Source organism: Ambystoma mexicanum, chromosome 10 (genome assembly GCF_040938575.1).
Source record: "Ambystoma mexicanum isolate Mex_15411 chromosome 10, UKY_AmexF1_1, whole genome shotgun sequence".
Taxonomy (NCBI): domain Eukaryota; kingdom Metazoa; phylum Chordata; class Amphibia; order Caudata; family Ambystomatidae; genus Ambystoma; species Ambystoma mexicanum.
In genome coordinates this window covers 619,846,737-619,860,612 of record NC_090932.1, presented here as the reverse complement: position 1 = coordinate 619,860,612, position 13,876 = coordinate 619,846,737, and the positions used below count along the sequence as shown (strand labels likewise).

The 13,876-nt window shown below is 51.8% G+C and overlaps 1 protein-coding gene across 12 annotated transcripts in view; it reads right to left on the bottom strand.

Annotated features, from left to right (window-relative positions):
• RHBDD1 (rhomboid domain containing 1) overlaps positions 1-13,876 on the bottom strand; it is a 723,897-nt gene that overhangs the window by 198,505 nt on the left and 511,516 nt on the right. The gene's annotated exons all lie outside the window — the stretch shown is intronic.

The following is a 13,876-nucleotide window of genomic DNA, read 5'->3' as shown; positions in this document are numbered from 1 at the left end:
GCATGACTTGAGGCCAGCTTATTCTTTGCCCTGCGCTTCAGGTCATTCCAGCGCTTGTAGCATTCATTAGCTGTGCGCCTCACGATTCCAAGGGCACTTATGATGTCTGCAATGGTCTGCCAGTGTGCCTGACGTTGTGCAGGTGTGGTCTTGGATCCTGCAACAATCACCATTTCGCGGTCATGTGCGGACACATACTCTACAAGTGCATTCAGTTCGGCCTCATTGAAGCTGGGCTTCCTTGACGGGCCGGACTGTGTAGCCGTGTCTGGGGCGTCAGCCTCTACTGGACGAGCACTCTTCCTCTTCCGCTGGGAAGGTGGTGGGGATCCGGAGTGTCCTGCGCCGCTCTGGACACTAGGGGCAGGAGCGTGGGATTGCACACTCAGCATGGGAGTTGGTGCAGGCATTATCTCAAGTGTGATGGTGTCAGGGGGAATGTCAGCATGATGGACTTGGACCGACAATGTCCTGGATGGGTGTGTGAGAGGTGGGGTGGATGGAGCCGCAGCTGCCCCTGCAGCCTCCCCAGCCTGCCTATGCAGGGCAGCAGATGACCTAGCTGCCCTTGATCCACGTGGCCTGATGACACCAACGTTCACCGGAGCACGTGGCCTAGACCTGCTGACCTGGAAGTCAGCCATGGAGTCACCCTGTGCCAGGTCTGGTTCCACAGTGGGCTGGTCCAACAAGGGCTGAGCATGGATGGTGTCAGCCACGGTAACCTCAACCAGGGGGGGGGGGCATGGGTGTCCCTGACTGCTCCTACACACATGGGGGGCTAGGGGCACCCTGCAAGTCACGGCCACGTCCCCTACCGGATCCACCACGGCCACCACTTGGGGCTCGGCCACCTTTGCCACCCTTACGGCTTGTTCGCCTCCCAGCCATGGCACTGATGTTATTGTGTGTATGGGAGTCGATGTGAACTATTGTCCTGGGCAATTGGGGGTCAAAGGATTTGGGTACCAGATGGTAATCGTACCCTAGTGCTCTAGCAAGGCTGTATGTCACCCCTGGGGAAAGATGACAGATCACGCAACGCACAGGCACCCCAAAAAAGCGAAGTAAGGTGCACGCAACCCCTCCTAGACCACGTGCGTGGCAAAATAAACCTGCACTACGCTGTGGCACCCAGGAACACAAGAATGAACGTATGCGTGTCACACGCAGCCTAGAATGACCTCTGGAGGGGTACGCGACACACGGGGCAAGCACAGATGTTAAATACGTGCGCGACTCACCGTCTGCCAGGAACAAAAGCGTGAAAAATATGCGCGTGTGCGCGTTGGCAACACCCCCGCCAAAAGAAAAATTGTACGCTGTCTGAGGAGACAGGACAACAGTAGTAGGGAACGCTGTTTGAGGAAACAGGCCCAGGAAAAAAGGAAAAGAGAAAAAGCTGTCAGAGGTAATAGGGAGTACGAACTGGAAACACCGTGAAGTAAATCGCGTGTGAACCGACAAGAAGTACAGATTTCACCGACTCGCTCTTCACGAAAAGCACGTACAAGGAAATGGCGTTCTACACGTACCTTTTATACACACGTCACAGACGCGCATACGCAATGAGGCCATTTCCAACAATTACGCGCTTTGACACTCGGACGTGTATCTCTTCATTTTTACATGCGCCATTCTCAACGGCCATGCGCGTGACGTCACAGCTGCGCATGGTGGCCTTTGGGCCAATGAAATCGCATATGCGAGCACACGTGGTAAAACTGCACGCCCGAGTGTCATCGCGTGTAATCGGAGGGAAGTGAGCGTACACGCGATTGGCCTGGGTACGTGTATTTCTGTGGTGCGCAGGAAGTTCCACACGCGATTGGTGGAAATCCACGTGTGCTCTGTCATCACGTATAATGAGGGAAACACCCGCGCGCCTCACATCACAGACGCGCTCACGCGCTAAGGGCCTTTGGTCCAATGAAATCGCATATGCGTGCTGACGTGCATACGCGCAAAGGGCCTTTCCTCGATTTACACGCAGACGTGCAGGATTTTCACGTGCCAAATCACTCCGTATCAAGCTGGCCACGCGTAAGCACACAGAAGACCACGCTCCTGCCCAAAAGGCTGAATTACTGCCCCCCAGAGCCCCGAGCAGCCTCCCACGAGCCATCTGCTGCTGCCTGCCTGCCTGCTGCCACCGTGCCCTGCCATTTGGTGCCTGCACATCAGCCATCTGCAGGGGTCCATTTGCTGTGTCCACCCCTGCTGGAACAGAAGACTCCCGACTGGGATACCATCGCTCCACAGCCCAGCCCCAGGACCCAGTTGCCCACCCACTCCTGCCTCTGGGGTTGCCATGTCGGGCACTGCAACATCTGGCACCACTGGCAACCCCCGGCCAGAGAGGCAGAGGGGCACCAGCTTCACTGCCACCGAAGTTGGTGTCCTGGTGGAGCAAGTCCTGGGGCAGTATGATGCCCTCTTCGGAAGTAAGCGCGCCAACAAGGAAGGACAGACTCAGATCTGGACGGACATCGTGACTGCCATCAACGCGGAGGGGGTGGCAGTCCGCGACTACCAACATGTCAAGAAGCGCTGGGATGACTGCAGGTCCAGGACCCTCTTGAAGGCCCGGCGCCTCGTGGAGGGGGGCTGGGGCCACATGAGTACCATCCAGATGAAGGTCCTGGAACGCGTAGGCCCAGCGTTCCACGCCCAGATCCTTGAGAGGCAGACCCGTCTGGAGTTGAGCGGTAAGTGGCCAAGCATTGCTGTGTGAGACAGGGCATGTCGCAGTGTGCTGGTTGTCTGATACTTGCCTGTATGTGTGACATAGGCCATGTATGCATGTGTGTGTGCAGGGACGTCATGCATGTGAGACCAGTAATGTGTGAACCAAATGGTTGGTGCATGTGTTCAAATGCAACATGGGTTGCCCTATGCGGAATGGCCACATGAAAGCATGCCAGTCTCTGTTCCATGGGTGAGGGATGGGTGCTGATGCCATGTACATGTATGCTGTCCATGTCTGTGTGTCTGACCTGCATGTCTGTGACTTGTGAATGCCAGGGATGCATGACACATGTCTGTCGCAATGTTCAGGTTCACTGATGCAGCCTAGTCATCCTTGTATCCACTGTGTCTGAGGCCAGATGGATGAAACTAGGGTGAAGTGTGTGCATGTGATAGGCATGGCACATGATGCATGTGAGTTCCAAAACAACAGTGTATGTTTCAAGAATCACTTGGACATGTATGCTAATGTGCATAGCATGCGCCATGCCTGTTACCGCATGTGTTTTACCTGCACTGAGCCATGTGTTGTGGAGGGACATGATGGAAGTGATCTTTGACAGTGCCACTCATCTGCTATTGCTTCCTGTCTAGGGGACCATTGTACAGTACCCTGATGCTTGTGTTCTATGTCTCCCTCTACACAGCGCCACGTGAAGAAGAGGGCGGAGACGGCTCTGTGGAGCTAAGCGGCGGGGATGCCCCCACGGCTGCAGCGGACGGGGTGGGTGAGCCCCCACAGGGGCTTGCAACGGCGGAAGACGGGGTGGAGCCATCCAGGTTGGTGGTTTCCACAGAGGAGGAGGAGGCCGCTACTGAGGCGCACATGGGGCCTGGTGGGGGCATCCCTGCTGGTGCAAGTGTTGCAGTCCAGGGGCAGGGGCAGGAGGCAGCACAGGTCGCCGTGGAGGGACCTGTGCATGTCACTGGCCCTGACACTGTGACTGCACCACCATGCACCAGCAGGGATGCCCCATCCCAGGCCCGTCCGCAGGTAGGGGGGGTGTCCATGTCATCTGACTCCCCTCCACCTGCGTACGAGGGGACCCCTGGCCGTATGGAGAAGGTCCTGATTGGTGTCGCGTTGCGCACAGGTGCAATTCATGATGAGGTGCGTGCTTCCCGGGAGGAGCATGCACGTCATCACGGAGAGCACCGTGCCGACGTGGCCCAGTTGGGAACGGCCATGGTCGGGGGTTTCCTACATGTGTCGGCCAATCTGGCGACCCTCTCCTCCTCTGTGGAGACTATGCACCAGTCGTTCTCCATGCCGTCTTCCGGCCCAGATGCCACCAGGGCCCCCTGTGGACCTGCCCTGACCAATCGAGCCGGCATCGGTGGGGATCCCATCCCTGCCACAGTCGGGAGTCGGAGGTCCAGCAGGGGTGGACACACCAGCAATTGGACCCCAGCAGATGGAGGATGTGACGGCATCATCGGGCAGGGCACATGCACGACGGCGTCGGTGGATACCATCAGCCTGGATGCCGTCGTGCTGGCACAGGCAGTTGCGTCGGAGGCAGCGGCAGGCTCGACGTGGGAGGCATCATGGCTCGGGGCCATCAACATCAGGGGTGCAGGCATCGGCCGGAGGGCAGGAGAGCCCTGGAATGGGAGTGGCTTCCTTGTGGGAGCGGTTGGGCCAGCAGATAGGTGCGGAGCGGCAGCGGGCAGAGGAGGAACGGCTCACAATGGTCAGGGCGGAGAACTCCATGCAGAGGGCGCTGAGGCGGGCTGAGTGCCTCGAGGGTCTTCGCAGGGAGTTGGAGCTGGACACTGCTTTATCCCTGCGAGACCTCGGGGCCAGGGAACATGCCCGCCTCCAAGCCATTGAACAGGAGTTTGATGATGCCCTGGCCCATGACAACATCCAGTGAGCCGTTGGACTAGCCCGCTGCCCATGTAAATAGTTATGTAGTTAGTGTTAGGTTTCCTTTGTTTTTACATTTTCTTTGGACCTTTTGGACAATGGGCCACATTTTTGTATATAGTTATTTTTTATTAGGTAGTGTTGTTAGATAGGTTTAATTTCTTTTGTTGGGATCATGGACCCTGGCTTGTTCACCTGTACATAGTTCACTGTTGGATTTTCTTTTCCTTTTACAATTTACCCATGGAGCAATGGCTTTCAATTATAATTTCCCATTGGATTTTCTTTTCTGGACTGTGACTTTGGACACCATTCCTTTGGATTCTGATTTTTGGGTTTGCATTTTTTCATGGACATGCTTCTTTTAACTTTTTTTACATTCCCATTTCTGTTAGTTTATGTTTGATTCAATTCATGTTTTCTTTAATACATATTTTTTGATCAAACTTCAATGTGCAGTATCATCTCATTGGTTTCATGCATATCATGATATGGGTTTTGAGATTCACTGACACCCATTGGGTGTATGTGAGGGACATGTGTTCGTTTCCAAACTTGCAATTGCAGTTCTATCATGTTATTGCCATTTCTGAGTGGGTGGATGCAATACTCGGGTGGGTGTTTTGCATTTGGAGGCTGACCATAGGGACCGGGGATCTAGATTGTGATGACATGTTGGCTGGGGAACATGAGTTGGACATGAGTGGGGGCCTGCTGGCAGGTGCCCCACAGTGCTGGGGGGGGTGGGGGTGCAGGGGAACATGAGTTGGACATGAGTGGGGGCCTGCTGGCAGGTGCCCCACAGTGCTGGGGGGTGGGGGTGCAGGGGAACATGAGTGGGGGCCTGGTGGAGGCTGCCCCTGGTGGCTGGGGGGTGGGGGTGGTGGTAGACATGAGTGGGGGCCTGGTGGAGGCTGCCTCTGCACTGCTGGGGGGTGGGGGTGGTGGGAGACATGAGTGGGGGCCAGGTGGAGGCTGCCCCTGGTGGCTGGGGGGTGAGGGTGGTGGGAGACATGAGTTGGACATGAGTGGGGGCCTGGTGGAGGGTGCCCCTGACTGCTGGGGGGTAGGGGGTGGTGGTAGACATGGGTGGGGGCCTGGTGGAGGCTGCCCCTGACTGCTGGGGGGTAGGGGGTGGTGGGAGACATGAGTGGGGGCCTGGTGGAGGCTGTCCCTGCACTGCTGGAGGGTGGGGGTGCAGGGGGACATGAGTGGGGGCCTGGTGGAGGCTGCCCCTGCACTGGTGGGGGGTGGGGTGGTGGTAGACATGGGTGGGGGCCTGGTGGATGCTGCCCCTGCACTGCTGGGGGGTGGGGGTGGTGGGAGTCATGAGTGGGGGCCTGGTGGAGGGTGCCCCTGACTGCCGGGGGATAGGGGGTGGTGGGAGACATGAGTGGGGGCCTGGTGGAGGCTGCCCCTGCACTGCTGGGGGGTGGGGTGGTGGTAGACATGAGTGGGGGCCTGGTGGAGGCTGCCCCTGCACTGCTGGGGGGTGGGGGTGGTGGGAGACATGAGTGGGGGCCTGGTGGAGGCTGCCCCTGACCGCTGGGGGGTAGGGGGTGGTGGGAGACATGAGTGGGAGCCTGGTGGAGGCTGCCCCTGGTGGCTGGGGGGTGGGGGTGGTGGTAGACATGGGTGGGGGCCTGGTGGAGGCTGCCCCTGCACTGCTGGGGGGTGGGGGTGGTGGGAGACATGAGTGGGGGCCTGGTGGAGGCTGCCCCTGGTGGCTGGGGGGTGGGGGTGGTGGTAGACATGAGTGGGGGCCTGGTGGAGGCTGCCCCTGCACTGCTGGGGGGTGGGGGTGGTGGGAGACATGAGTGGGGGCCTGGTGGAGGCTGCCCCTGGTGGCTGGGGGGTGGGGGTGGTGGTAGACATGGGTGGGGGCCTGGTGGAGGCTGCCCCTGGTGGCTGGGGGGTGGGGGTGGTGGTAGACATGGGTGGGGGCCTGGTGGAGGCTGCCCCTGCACTGCTGGGGGGTGGGGGTGGTGGGAGACATGCATTGTTGATCAGTAGTGCAAGGTGACATGTGGGTTGGCTGGGGGGCATGCCCATGGTGGATGGGCTGCCTGCGGGACATGAGCAGGGGTGCAGGGTAGTCCCCCGTGGTGTGGGCTGCCTGCAGGGGCCGTGGAGGTTGTAGAGCGAACACCTGGGAGGACCCACACGGCCGATTCACGTGTAGTACTCCCCAGAACCCCTGAAATACACGTACCCCGCTGAAATCGCGTGTGGAACTTCCCGCGCACCCCTGGAATACACGTACCCTGCTCGCACGGGCCAATCACGTGTGGAACTTCCTGCGCACCCCTGAAATACACGTACCCTGCTCGCACTGGGCCGATCGCGTGTGGAAATTCCCGCGCAACACTGAAATACACGTACCCTGCTGAAATCGCGTGTGGAACTTCCCGCGCACCCCTGAAATACACGTACCCTGATGAAATCGCGTGTGGAACTTCACGCGCACCCCTGTAATACACGTACCCTGCTGGAATCGCGTGTGATGCTTCCCGCGCATCCCTGAAATACACGTACCCTGCTGGAATCGCGTGTGATACTTCCCGCGCACCCCTGAAATACACGTACCCTGCTGATTTTGCGTGTGATACTTTCCGCGCACCCCTGATGCACACGTACACAGGACAATAGCGTTTGGAACTTCCCGCGAACCACTGAAATACACGTTCCCCGCTTGGCGTTTGCTGTTTGCCAGCCCTGTGAACTGGTCCAGGGTTAGCGCAGCCCTTTGCGATTATTTGGGGATTTTGAAGGCTTTTCCTTGCGCGAGGGCGTTCTTGGGGGCGTAACTGGCGCTGCTGCAGGGTCGCTGCGCCACGCTGCGCTACGGCTGGTTTTGGATGCGAAAATCCATGAATACGCTGTGCGCGGAAATCAATTTTAGCGCACACGGCTGGCGCAGACATTCACACGGGCACGCTGTGCGCCAGTCGCGTGCGCCACTTTTGTGCAAATTTCTATGAATTACCCTGTTAATCTGTCCATGACAAGGGACATTGTGTTTATTTTTACAGTTACTGTGGGTATGCTGGAAGCTGGCCCCACCAGACACTTCTGGAGGAGACACTCATTCTAATCAGTAGAGGCAGTCTTATTATTATTCCCCCCCCCCTAGGCTACCTCAGATGCTCGAACAAGCGCTTTAGAGCGGTAAGGTGTATGACCTTTTCTCCTGTTTCTCACAGGTAGCTGACTATAGTCAGATGAATGTACATTTGGTTACCCTCCATTTAAAATAAGGTCAGATTCCCATTACATGAACTTATAGGTTATGTATTATGTGTTTTTTTTTTAGAGGAGATGGCCGATCAGCCTCATGGGCTTTCACAAAATGATGGATGCATCTTTTTCTGCCTCTCAACGTTTCACCCCCTTTCCTGGTCTTTCTTTCCCCTTTTACCCTTTCATTGCCTCCCACCAGTCACCCCCTTCTCCCCTCTTTCTTTCTCGCTCCACTTTTTCTCCTCTTTTCTTCTTAAAAGATTACTTTTTTATGATATACATTCTTTAATATCAATTTTTAAAAGCAACAATGTATTTGTTCATATAAAATCATTTAATGTTTCATTTATTTTGTTAATTTTTCAATGTTGTCCTTTTTTTCATTATTCTTTTTTTAATTTATGTCCTCAAAGTGGACTATTTTGATATACATTTAGGGAGCAATATTAATTTTAGAATAGCCCTCACATCTGGTTTTATTGACAAACAGGAAGATCTAATTATGGGCATCCTAGACCCTCTTATAACTGATCCTTTTGACTGCCCTAATGGTCTCTTATTTTACTCTTGGCTATTGGAATGGAGTTTGCATGTCGTCAGCTGTAAAGTGCTGAAGAATAATCTGGGAAAGCAACTTTTAGAAGTCCGGGGTAGTGGGAGGACTATAGTATTATTTACTTTTGTATCTTTGCTAATAAATGCCCCTCTTTAAGGGATTTTGTAACTGTGGAGGAGATCCTTAGTGACCACCACCCAACAGCCTTACAGACTGAGTGGCAGGGTTGTACACAACCATCTAATAATATCCCTCATTTAGCTACGGCCAAACCCAGCTCTGGCCGCAATAGAATAAAATGGGAAGAGCTAGAGAAAACCAATATCTATGAGAACTTCATTATTCCACATCTCGGGTATTTTAAATCATTGCTGGACACAGATTCTAAATAATCTCTGGTAGTGTCAACATATTCTCACTTGATGACTACTAGCTCTGAATTTTGTTTCCGTAGCATTACCGTATCACTGCATTATAAATCGAAGGGAGGGATTAAATCAGACTGCAGATTAGCAAAATTCAATTTACTGTCTACCATAAATGAAACTGATGCATACAGTAATGAGATAGCAAGCACACAGGCCTTGTACAAAACAGCTATTGTCAGTCGCAAAAAATAATTGGATATTTTAGCTTGGTCTGTCCTAAGTGAGGTCTCCAAAGGGAAAAATACCAGAAAATTACAGGAAAGAGTTACTCATGGCCCAATTGGTCAATGAGGCTCTAATGGTCTTCAAACCAATATAGCGGATCACGTCTTTATACAATCACATCACTTCAACCAATAAACAGGCCTGTTACCTACAACTACTGACTAGCAGACTATTAACAATGATTACCAGGTTTGTAGCTCTCCATTCATAATCACAATTTAGGCGGAATCTGAATCTATAGATAAACAGGCACTTCATTGTTGTGCCATCCCAGAGGGAATCCCGAAGTCTGCAGCTTTCCAAACTCATGGAAGCGAGGTATAATTTATTCAATTTTCAACAAAGGTAATAGAGAGAATGCATAATTTTATAGAACAATCTCTCTGCTGGACTCTTATTTTAAAATCTCTGGGCAGGTACTTCCAGCAAAACTGCAGCAATGGGTTATGTTTCAGATCATTCAAGAACTTCCTAGTGGATGCTCTCACAGAATACCTTGCAAAACTAAACTTTACATGGGAAGATCTACCTCTGACGAACCAGTACTGTGGCCCGCCTCTCCAAGAACTCAACACCACCCTCAAAAACAACATCATATGCCATGACCCAATGAAAAAACGCACCCACAAGCCTAAACCTTCCATACCCTGCTACACTCAAGAACTCAACTTCAAAAAACAAACCATCAGAAAACAAGAAAAGACTTGGTGAAAATCCTGCAGCGAATTCGACCATGTCCTGCTCAAGGACATCTGTGCTACACATAGACGACTGATCACCAATGCCAAGGACAACTACTACTAAAATACCATAGCCAAGGCCAACAATGAAAGCAGAGCCCTCTTCAAAGCCATGAAGCGCTGCATCTACCCTCTGCCCGAGCCACTCATACCGCACTCCATAGAAAAAATCCACTGCTATCAACTCTTTCTTCGTCAACAAGACCAGCATGAGCTGCCAACACATAGACACCAATGCTACAACTATCAGCACACTGCACACACAATCTCGCAAAACCACAACTACCTGGACAACTTTCAAGACCCTCACCATGGAAGACCTGACTGCCACCCTAGCATGTCTCAAGGAAACATTGTAAGCACAATCCTCCCTGTCTTTGTACGCAATACCTTCCCTACTGAAGCACTCCTCCCTTACCTGACAATCATCAACAGCTCCCTAACTCAAGGCACCTCCCCCTTGACCCTGAACCATGATGACCTCAGCAACAAGCGCCTCATCACCTATCTTCCCTTCCTAGGTAAGAACCTTGAGAAAGCAGTAGCCACGCATCTCCACCAAAACATCGATGCCAACAACATCTTTCAGTCCTACGAATCTGCCTTCACACTCAGATGCAGCACAGAAACAGCTACCATCAAGGTAATCGACAATGTCCTTAAAATCCTTGAGGATGGCCATACTTGCCTCCTGGTTCTCCTGGACGTCTGAGCAGTATTCGACACAGTTGACCACCCGACACTGACCGACAATCTACATCAATGTATGGGGATCAGCCATATTGTCCACAGCTGGCTCACAGTGGCTAATTGCCACCAGTAAGTGCACATCCATTCGACTAGATCACCAACTCTACCCAACACCTCTGGAGTCCCGCAAGGATCCATCCTCTGCCCGTTATCTTCAATCTTTACGTGGAACTACTTGGAACCCTCCTCTCTCCACACAACATTAACACCCACCAAAACACAGATGACACACAGCTCTATCTCAAGAAATCCTCAATCAAAGACATCAGCAAGACCAAGGCCTGCCACTTATTAATTCAGTTATGGATGTCCAATGCTTACCTGATGCTCAGCCCCTTCAAGACTGAAGTCCTACTCCTGGCCAACAACACCAACCACGCTGACATCCAGACCTGGCTCTCTGTTTTACACCTTGAGGGCTTCACACTCCAGCTAGCCACCTACACCAAGTCCCTTGGGGTTTACATCAAAAGACACCTCTCCTTTAAACAGCACATAGCAATGAAGACACAAACAGCTTGGTACCAACGATATCTCCTGTGGAAAATCAAACCCTTCATTCCAGAAAAAAACTTCAGATCTGCTGTTCAAGCATTGGTACTCTCCCACCTGGATGGTGGCACGGCCCTTTTGGATGGCCTTCCGGCAGCTACCTTGGCACCCCTGAGATTTTTCCTGAATGCTGCAGCACCACTACTCATCAAAGGACTCGCAAATTCAACCACATCACCTCAGCCCTCATTGAACTGCACTGGCTCCGGCTGCAAGACTGTATCATCTTCAAATCCTATTGCATTATCTACAAGGCTGTCACCCTGAAGTCCATCCGCTACCTCACTGAGAAACTCAGCATCTCTGGAGGCCTATGATCCACCCAAATGAAGGTAATGTGCAGACTTGAACTCTGCCGGTGCAGGAAATAAAGAACCAGAAGACAGACCTTCTCTGTCTATCCCTAAGACTCTGGAACCTCCTTCCCGTCAACATTAGACTCGCTTCCTCACTTCCACAGTTCAGGAAGGCGCTCAAGACCCTCATCTTGAAGGAATGGCTCCTCCCTAACACCTAGGTCAACACACCCTCCACTGTCCACCCTACCTGAGACTAGGTGATTTAATATCCACTGTTTCCTCTCCTGGCTGCTTGTAGAACCCTTGCTGACAAATTACCCACCTACCCCCCCTTTTGTTTTCTCCCCACTCCCTTGTTTCTCTGCTCCCCTCACCATGTTTCCGCCTATGATTGTATGACGCTCTGTTGCTTCTCGGAGGTAGGTCAGCGCTCAATAAATACCCTACTAATGGAGAATAATATTTGAGCTAATATCCAGTTGGGCTTCCGTCGTGGGCCTGGTATTAACAAACAAGTTCTCAACCTACACTCGATCATCACTTATTCTCCACACACTCCAGCAGCTTATTACAGAATACACAGTATTTTTTTAATTCTTTAGATCTATGGATCAATGTGGCTAAATCAGCTATATTGGTATGTCATTTGGGAAGAAAAAACATTACATCTCGCTCAATGTATACCCGTCAAGCAGTTTGTCTCGCTTGTGCCTCGTACCTGGTGTATTCCTGATATCCACGATGCTGCCTCCAGATGTCTCCCTGAAGGGCGAGGTAATACAGCGGGTGACCCCTCAACAATTGGGGGGAGGCAGCACCACACTGAAGAGGGAGTACACTCCGTGCACCACAGTGTACAGTACCCCCCGGTTTTACGTGGAACAGGAACAGTGCCAACACTGAAGAGGGCTACTGAGGAGATGAAATGCCTTTGAAATCCGTTGGAACCAGCAGGAGGCCAGTAGATGACATGGGGCAGAGCAAATAGAACCAGCAGGAAGCCAGGAGATGACCGGCGCAGAGCAAATAGAACAAGCAGGAAGCCAGGAGATGACCGGGGCAGAGCAAATAGAACCAGCAGGAAGCCAGGAGATAACCAGGAGCAGAGTAGGAGCAGGTACAGTAATGGAGGCAAGAGTAGCAAAGGAGGAGGGAGCTGAAGGAAGGTAACATGGTGGCAAGCTAACAGGGCAGTAGGAGGCACCAGGAACCAGGCCAGGTAAGGCAAGGGGAACAAGAAAAGGAAAAAGTCCGGCAACATGATAACAAGCCACTTAACCAGAGCTTAAGTTACCCGGAATGAAGGGAGAGAACCACTTATTTAGCGGCATGCAGGAGGAAGCTGTGGTTGACTTCCGGTTTCCCCGTTGTTATGGGGACGGCAAGGGCAGAATTCCTGCAATGGACTGCCCAGGTCCGTGAAGATGGTGTCATTCGGATTCCCCCATCGTGAGAGAGCGCAAACAATCCCCTGGTGCTGTAATAAGTCACTGGGTTCCCGCTTCCAGTGCAGGTATAGCCTCGAGGTAAGGAGGTGCGACAATACTAACTCAACAATACTAACTCAAATAAAATTCCCTGCGTATCACAATTTGACTAGCTCAGGGTGCGTTTTTCATCAGGGATTATTGGTCATGCTCATCTTTCCAAACAAGCAGAAAAAATGAAACAAGCTATCCATTATGTTTTTCAATTCATGAAAATGTGCAATGGCGCAACCGTTGCCCATGATTTTACAGCTCTAAAGGTCAAAACAATGTGTGGTTTCCAAATACATACTCTCTGGGTTTTTTCAGATTTATCACTATTACAAGTTGTAGAGAATGACTTCTTAAAGGAGTTGTAGTGCTCTCCCATTCCGCACCCTATGTTGCCACTCATATTGAAATGGGTTTACGTTATTGAGAGGACGATCTATCTCTAGAACTGGTGCTTTACTGGACACTGATATCGAACAATAATAAAGCTGCCCTAACGCATTTTGTCATCAAGGCCATATTAATCAGATCGGGAGCAACGGTTATTCCGTTGCTCAGTTACGAAAGTCATTTTTTATTGAAAATCAATGCACATGGTCAATTTAGCATTCCAGCCCCTATGAAATCTAATTGAAATGAAATTAAATTATATTTTATTTATATCGCGCTCGTACACAACTGTAGCAATATTACATTAACCTAAAACTCCCTACACGAATACTTATGTTGGAGCAACCATTTGTATGACAAGTGTTTAATTACAAGGGTGGAGTTTAATTGTCTACTGCTGAGCGCAATAGCGGCCTCTTGGTCAGAGCATGAAAAAGAGAGTATCGTCCTCTGTCGGGCGTCTAGTCTTTTTTCTGGATTATGCAGATATTAAAGGCAAAACATTGCTTTTAATTTTGAAAGAGCCTGGATTTCGACATAGTCGCCCCGGCACTTTGTTATTTTTAAATTAAAGGTTGATTCTCCCTGCATAGGATGGGC